At 30.0% G+C, this 8,220-nt stretch overlaps 1 long non-coding RNA gene across 1 annotated transcript; it reads right to left on the bottom strand.

The window, feature by feature from the left end:
• Positions 1–581: 581 nt before the first annotated feature.
• LOC136216537 (uncharacterized) lies at positions 582–4,734 on the bottom strand. Its single transcript, XR_010683329.1, has 3 exons — positions 4,047–4,734; positions 2,336–3,634; positions 582–936 (listed from the first exon to the last, which is right to left on the bottom strand). It is a non-coding gene; the product is annotated as an uncharacterized lncRNA (long non-coding RNA).
• Between the last annotated feature and the right edge of the window lie 3,486 nt (positions 4,735–8,220).

Genomic DNA, 8,220 nt, shown 5'->3' with positions numbered 1-8,220 from the left:
GGTTAATAACCGAACCGAAAATTTCGATTTAATAATATTCGATTCATTTCGGTTAACCGAACAGACTAATTTCTACCATAAAGGCAACATCATATCATGTTATATCGTAAGGATCATATCCCCCGAGTAATTTTAGGGCAAATTTGACTCTTATCCCGTTACATAACTACATAACTAAACCCACAAAGGTCCTGTTTGGCAAAGAGCGTTTTGGGATAAAAAGAGCGTTTTTTACCAACTTTAGCGGTTTGACCACTGAAACCGCTGATTGGAGTGTTTGGTGAAGAGAGGTTTGGAAGAGCGTTTTGGGATGAAAACGCTAATTTTGAAAAAACTCATTTTAGGAGCTTTCTCAATTAGCGTTTTGGTATATTAAAATTAATGGACTTTTTTGACCCCAATAAATAGGCTCCCTCTTCTCCTGCGTCAAAATTAATGCCCTTATTCATTTTTTTTGCACAAACCGCTATTATCAATCAGCTAATTTTTACCAAACAGGTACACAAACAGCTATTCAAATCAGCTAGTCAAATCAGCTAATGTAATCAGCTAATAACTAACAGCTAAATCCCAAACAGGGCCAAAAAGTAACGGAAAATCATCTAGTACAATTAAAATAAGTTGAATCCAAATAAAGTGAGATTAATTAGAAGTAATGAAACAGATTAACAGAAAGTTCTTCCTAATTAAAAAGACAAAAAAAGTGACTGAAGCACCGCCTGGATATTTGGGTAATTGAACCAAAAGGAGACAGAGATATATTTAGGGTTTGGTTCTAGGAACTTGTTGTTGTTGCAGTTAAAAGATCAAACCCCAAGAAGTTAATGTCGAGGATCATATTGTAATTTTCACTTCTTCTTCTTCAAAAAAACAAAACCCTAATTAAAGCTGCTACTTTTCTTTCTCTGTTGCTTTCTTTCTTTCTTTCACTTCAAACTGCAAATAAAACATATGCTTAACTATAAGTACACAATACGGAATATTCCTTTATATAATAAACAGTCTAATTCACAGTTTCCACTCAAATAAAATAGTGGGATAAGGGTCAAATTAAACTAAGCCAACTATAGATTTAGTCCCAACTTATAAAATGGTGTAAATTTAATTTTAACGCTGTTAAGTAAGATCAATTTTAGTCATGCTTTATCAAAAATTTGAAAAGATTGATTTGAAAAGTTTGATTGGTTCTGAACTTTCCAAAGTGTCTTGATAGCCCCCAACTTGTATAAAATGTTTAGTTACCTCATGAACGCTGCAACACATCTTCCGTATTTAATTTACTTCTTTTTTTGCAACTAAATGATTAATTGATTTCATTTTAGACAAATTGAGGAGGCTAATTGGACATTTTATGTAAGTTAAGGGGGCTATCGAGACACTTTCAAAATTCGGGGAGTCAATCAAGCTTTTTGAACAAATTCATGGGGCAAATAATGTATTAAGTTACTGTTATTCAACTATCACATCAGACCTTACAAAAAGTTTGTCGATAAACTGAAACAATTTCATACGTTTTTTGGTTGGTTGGTTACTTTGTAACTATATTAATAACATTAGATATATTAGACAGTTTGACCAAAAAAAATATGATTAACTTATATTTAGTAGATTTAGATTGTAGTATTTTAACAGACTTTTTATAATTTTGTTAGTAATATACTAAATATCTTAGACATAATTGATATTTGGAAGATATGAAGTCACAGTTAAACAGCAGTCAAACCAATTTTTTTTTCTAATATTCAATAATGTATAACTAAAATTAATTTTACTTGAAAACATTAGAGTTAAATTTGCACAATTTCATACGTTAAAGACTAAATTTGCACCTCCTTAAAATATTGGGGTGAAATTAGTAACAAAAACTGTGTTTTTGAGAATATATCTCATCTTCATCTTCGATTTCCAATAAATATATCTACAAAAAGGGTGAAGAGCTTTAATTATGAATAAACCCGGATCAGAATTATTTCAATGAAAATAAACATAGTTTAGAAAAAAAAAAATCTTTGGATCTTAACAATCGGTTTAAACTTTTATTTGCAATAATGTTCTTGTAAGTTATGATAGTTTTAATCTATGTTGTATATGCTTTAAATCGATGAGTATTTACACGAGCGGATGTATCATTAATAATAATAGAAAATTATTTTTACTCTTTAACTATCAGTTTAAACTTTTAATTAAAATGATTCATCGTTAAATATTACAGATTTTTAGGATATAATAAAAAATGTATATTACTTTTTTAACTGAAGGAAGAAATTTCAGGAATATTACAGAACTCTCAACAATTAGATATAAAAATGTGATAATTGCCCAATTAATTACTTACTAATTTAAAGTATCGAAGTGTAATCACCGGTCACCGGACTATAAGTTCCGTCTTACGAGCGTCCCTAATCCGATCAGAAAAGACCTCTCACCTTCACAACTTCGCAGAGAATATTTTGAACAGTATAAAATTTCTAATCAGACTGTAAATTCTAGTAGCTACAAAATTGCAACAGTAGAATATTTTGCAGATAAGGTAGAGCTATATATATATATATATATATATATAGCTCACTTTTTAGGTCACAAAATAAAACAAACAAGATAAGCATGAATATTAGTAGAGATTATGAGACAAAATGGATAAAGATTGCTACAAGAATAAATAGAAGCTTAGAAGTTTTTTTATGGCCTAACCCCTTCACAGCCCTTAAATTTGTAACTTTTTTTCATTTATCCACTTTAACTTTAGGTCTTCCCATTTAGCCACTTAAACTCAAGATCTAACCCCTTCCCAGCCCTTTAAACTAGTAACTTTTTTTCATTTAGCCACTTTAACTTTAGGTCTTCCCATTTAGCCACTTAAACTCAAATATTATAACTCTTTTAGCCTCTTTTTCCAAATCAAAATTTAAAAAAATTACCAATTCGTCAAATGCAGTTATTAATTTATCATAACCAATTAAGTTATTAAACAACTAACCCCATAATTTGGACATCCATAAAACAATCTTCCCGGATTTGAGGGTTTTCGTGATACTTTAAGTGGTGAAATTTTACCGTTATAGTGGCTAAATGAAAAAAAGTTACAAGTTTAAGGGGCTGGGAAGGCAACAAGTGACACGTAAGTGCCATGTAGGCTTATAAGGGCTAAAGGTGTCTCATTTATTGAGTTTAAGTGGCTAAATGGGAACACTCTAAGTTTAGTTGGCTAAATGAAAAAAAGTTACAAGTTTAAGGGGCTGGGAAAGGGTTAGGCCTTTTTTTATTAATTCAATTGTTAGTGGCAATCCGGGTTAGGGGCGAAGACAAAGGGGGGCCTGGGCGGGGCCTCGGCCCACCAACTTCCGAAATCACCTCTATTAGGGATGGTTTCGGCACTGTGTCCGAAAGATTGGGATTGGAGTGTCAAGATAGCGTGGAAAAAATGTAAAATTGCCCCTCCGGTACAGTAGTTCTATATTCGCCACTGATTCGGGTTGCCCGAGTGGTAAAAAGTTGATACTTCTACTTGATAAGTTTGAAGTTGGATTTACTACTCAGTTAAAATTTAGCTATTATTGATAGATAATCTGTAAATTTTATTATAAACTCCTATCGAGATTTATAGTTGCCCTGGCATTCGAAGTGGATCCGTTTCCTGTAAGTAAACAAGAATGAACATTGTTAGGTTTTTTTTCAAAGGATACACAAAAAAAAAAAAGAAATTAGGATCATAAATACAATATATATATATATATATATATATATATATATATATATAAATATAAGAAAAAAATTAAAATCTTCTAATTATAGACTTATAAAATAATGGATAAATAATTTACTAGTTATTATATTTTTACCTAACAATGGTTTAGCTCGTATTTTAATAATACATCATTTAATCTTTAACTTTTATTATATTCAAAAGTTTAATATCTCAAATATTTAAATTATTAAACAGTTTATATAAGACTAAACTGTTGAATAAAATAAAAGTCAAAAACAAAACTATTGTTTTTTTATTAAAATACGTAAAAATGTAAGAACTAATAGATTATTTACCGTACCAATTAAGATTGTCTTGAGCGGACACAAGGTTGCTCGAGTCGTAACATATGCAGAAAGCTTTAATTGGGAGATGATCCACTTAAAGAGTGTCTGACGAGCCTCCAACCGAGAAATCAGATAAACTATAAAAAAAAATAGATTATTTACCCTAATCACATAGTAACTAAAAAGCAATAATTTGAACTTAAATAACTCAAAATCTAATATTTTGTAATGAAATATGAATCAAACAATTATTATTACCTCAGATGGATGAAATTTGAAGGAAGAAATTAAATTAAAATTAATTAAACAGAATAAGTATATTATTATCATTAATGATGAAATTAAAGAAGTAATAATGAGGGGAAACAAAAATAAGAAAAAAGGGAGCTCCCTTCAGTCCAAGTACAGAAAGCATAAGAATAAATCTGTCTCCCGAGTCATTCACTCAGTTACTGAGTTAACATCTTCTGGTTTAAAACTCAGTATTTGGATGAATGACTCGGCAGCTAATTAAATCTTATTACCATCCATGAGTGGACTGAAGAAAGCTCTCTTAATTTAATATTAATTACAGATACATATAATCAAAACAAAACGACGTAGTTTTCAGATCTCTGCAGCCACTTTCAAGGAAGTAGTAGTAGAGATGGAGAAAGGAAAGAAGGTTGAAGATGAAGAGAGAGAGAGAGAGAGAAAGAGAGAGAAGAAGAGGAACCTAAGCATATCTTATGGATCTAAGAGTGGAGCAAATGGATTTATATAGCTAAATAAAAGTCACATAAAAAAAATAATTCTATTTTTCTCAATAGTACTAATAACATATTGTAAGAAATAAATATATATATAATTTTTCTTGTATATATATATGCATATATATTCATCCTATTTACATAAATATTCGCTAAGTCGTCGTTTCTTTTCATTTTTCGAAACTTTTCTTTCACCTTTTAAATATAAACATGAGACAAAAAAAAATGTTAGGTAAAAATTCGAAAGAGCTGCTTTTAACAGAAAAATTGACTAATATATATTAACAGGAACAACAGTAAACAGAAAACAGGAACATGTGAAACAAACTGAGGGTATATTATATATATGACTACTGAACTTTATATGGTATGACTGTCATATATTAATGTAAAATATATTGTTAGCCTTGGTTATCGACTTAAACTTTTACTTTAATTGGTTTCATGATGTGGTATTAGAGACCAGGTGGTCGATAGTTCGAATCGTGATTAATTGGTGAAATTAAAACTAGATGGAAGATGACTATGTGTTGTACACGCTTCAATTCTAGGAGTATTCGAGTGCGAAGTGCGTCAGCGATTAATATAGAGATGTTTTTGAGTCTTAACTATCAGTTTAAACTTTTAGTTTAATTAGTTTCATTATTATGACGATTAAACTTCAAAATGTAACATCAAAACCATTCAATTTTACATTTTTGAACATGAGGGTTACTAAACTTCAATTAAGGTCTCAAAATGACCATTGACGATCTTAAAATGGAAACGTTCGAGAATTAAAGTTGTTCAGAATAATATTTACTATGAAATTGTCTTTTTTATTTTCGAAAATCACTAGTTCTTGAGCATTCTCTCTCATAACCAAACAACACCTAAATGACATCAAAAGAACAAAGTTGAAGGATTAAAGTTCCTTAGAATATCATCATCTCTTGAAATTTTCCATTTTGATGTCATCAACGATTATTTTGAGACGTTAATTAAAGTTTAGTTGCCATAATACTAGAACATGTAAAGTTTAGTAACTTTTATATTACGTTTTAAAGTTTAGAAGTCATACTATTAATAGAGTGGCCATAATTTAGTGCATGCATATTTTCCTTATTGTAAATTTTCTTGTTGTTTTATTTCAAACAATAAACATAAAGTGTTTAATTAGTATGGAAAAACAACTACTTATAACTATTTCAGAAGAAAAATTAGCTCACGTTTAACCGTAATAGCAAATAACTAGCGGTTACAATAAGCAGTTTACAACAATAACTAAACTAAACATGTCCTTAGAGTCGATTTGATTCACCTCTTCTTATTGCTGTTAGTTGTTTATTATTTTTATTAAAAATAGTATATTCTAATGTAACTATAGGACTACTATATGTTAAAATTATTCGGGTTTAAGCCGAGTAAATGGCTTGTCCGTAGATGGAATGAACCAACCCCAAAAGAGAGAAAAGGAGGTCAGGGTTTGCCTTAGTCTCTCCCTATAAATAAACACTTAGCCTTCTAACCTAATACAAAAAAATACAAAAAAAGATGGAGAAAGGTTGCATCTCTCTTTAACCTTGTCCCGCCCCCTCTCTCACACAACTACAGTCGCTCTTAGTTCGTGGATCATTCGTTTCCTCTCCCGATTAACCTCGACGTGGTTGAAGCATGACCAATTATACGAAAGTCGTAGTGATCCATGCTTTCATTGCAAATTATATCAGACGTTATCTGCACTATAAGAGATAATCCGATGATCCGTATATGTGATATTTATCCTTCAGATATACTGCCTCCGTCCCATTATATAAGTCAATCTATAGTTTTCACAGAAATTAATAAATACAATTAATATAGAGTCAAATTAATGAATTTTACATTGGCTAACTTGAAAAAAAAAAAATTTCTCTCATGTAATGATTGAATGATAAGTATTAGAATGTTAAAAAACACTTACAAAAATTCAATACTTAGACTGAAAAACCAAAGTAGAAATTCTTGAAAAACCAAGACGATTTAAATTTTGAAAAAAAAAATCACTTTCTAAAACGACTTATATTATAATACGGTGGGAGTAAATTAGAAAATTATATTATAAAAAAGATAATTGCTCTTGGAATACCTTTATTTCCTAATTAATAATAAATAAATTAAAGAGATTTATTCATATTCTTAAATTATTGCTTTCTAATTGTTCCATATAGAACCATCCTACCAATCCCTTGCATTGTGGAAACCCCATCACTTGCCTTTTGCATATGTCCTTAATTTTCTTTTTCCTTTTTTATATAAAAATATTTGGAATATGCATATTTAATTAAGCATGGACTGTACTTAATTACATCTTAAAAATATATTATAAACTGTACTTAGTTTCAATTCCCTATAGCTAGAGTTTACTTTTTAGTTATCTGGGACAATCTAGGTCATACGAATAAATCTTATTTTTTCTTTTTGCAGTGAAAATATTCTTCTATTTAAACATCTTTAATTAGGGAAAAAATTATATAAATTAATTTTTTTTAACCAATTTCTATTTTTTTGAGCCTATGATTGACCAATTCGGATCAAAAAATCAAATGAAAATGAAAAAAATTGAACAGTAAAAGAGGAAATTTTGAAAAAGAATTACATTTCGGTCTGGTTCTATCTAAAACGGGCTAAATCAGTTTGGTTTGCATACACTAAGGTGTAACCGAGCCGAACTCTAGGTAAGCTCGGTATTGGCTCATTAATATCTCGAGCCAAGCCCTCTCGAATCGAGTTTTGACGAGCTTGACCGAGCCGAGCTTTGACCGAATCTGACCGAGCTTTGATCGAGCCGAGCTTTTATTGAACTTCTAACGAGTTTTAACCAAATTCATCATACATGCATAAAATAAGTAGCATAAAAAATAGAAAAAAAATAGAAAAGCCTTAATATTTATAAAGAAAAACAATCATGTTATTGTCGAGATTCCAGAACAGTATATGTAATCAGAAAATACAAACTCGGAGAAAAATTTCAAACAATGACATATATATTAAAGTTTGTAATGTATTTTATTCCTTGTCAAAACCTAATTGTCTAGCTACAGACTCAAATGTCTAAGCTTTTTTTGTGTCCCTTTTTATGGGTTAAATCTTATTTGAGCTGTGAATTGTGATGGAAACTAATAATAACCAATAATATATATATATATATATATATATATATATATATTAAATATATATAGTAATTAAAAACAATCGAGCATGCTCGCGAGCTTTCGAACCGAACCCGAGGAAGCTCGGACTCAACTCGTTAGTGCTCGAGCTGATTCCGAACTCGAGTCGAGTCCTATCGAACCGAGCTTTGATTGAGGTTTCACCGAACCGAGCTCGAATAGTTTGCGAACTATCAAGAAACGTTTGCACCCCTACACTAATTAAAAAAAAATTGAACTAGTAATTAAATTTTCAAATGAATTAAAAA

This window comes from Euphorbia lathyris, chromosome 1 (genome assembly GCF_963576675.1).
Source record: "Euphorbia lathyris chromosome 1, ddEupLath1.1, whole genome shotgun sequence".
NCBI classification, from domain to species: domain Eukaryota; kingdom Viridiplantae; phylum Streptophyta; class Magnoliopsida; order Malpighiales; family Euphorbiaceae; genus Euphorbia; species Euphorbia lathyris.
Note: the sequence above shows the minus strand (reverse complement) of the source record. Positions and strands in the feature narration are given on the sequence as shown.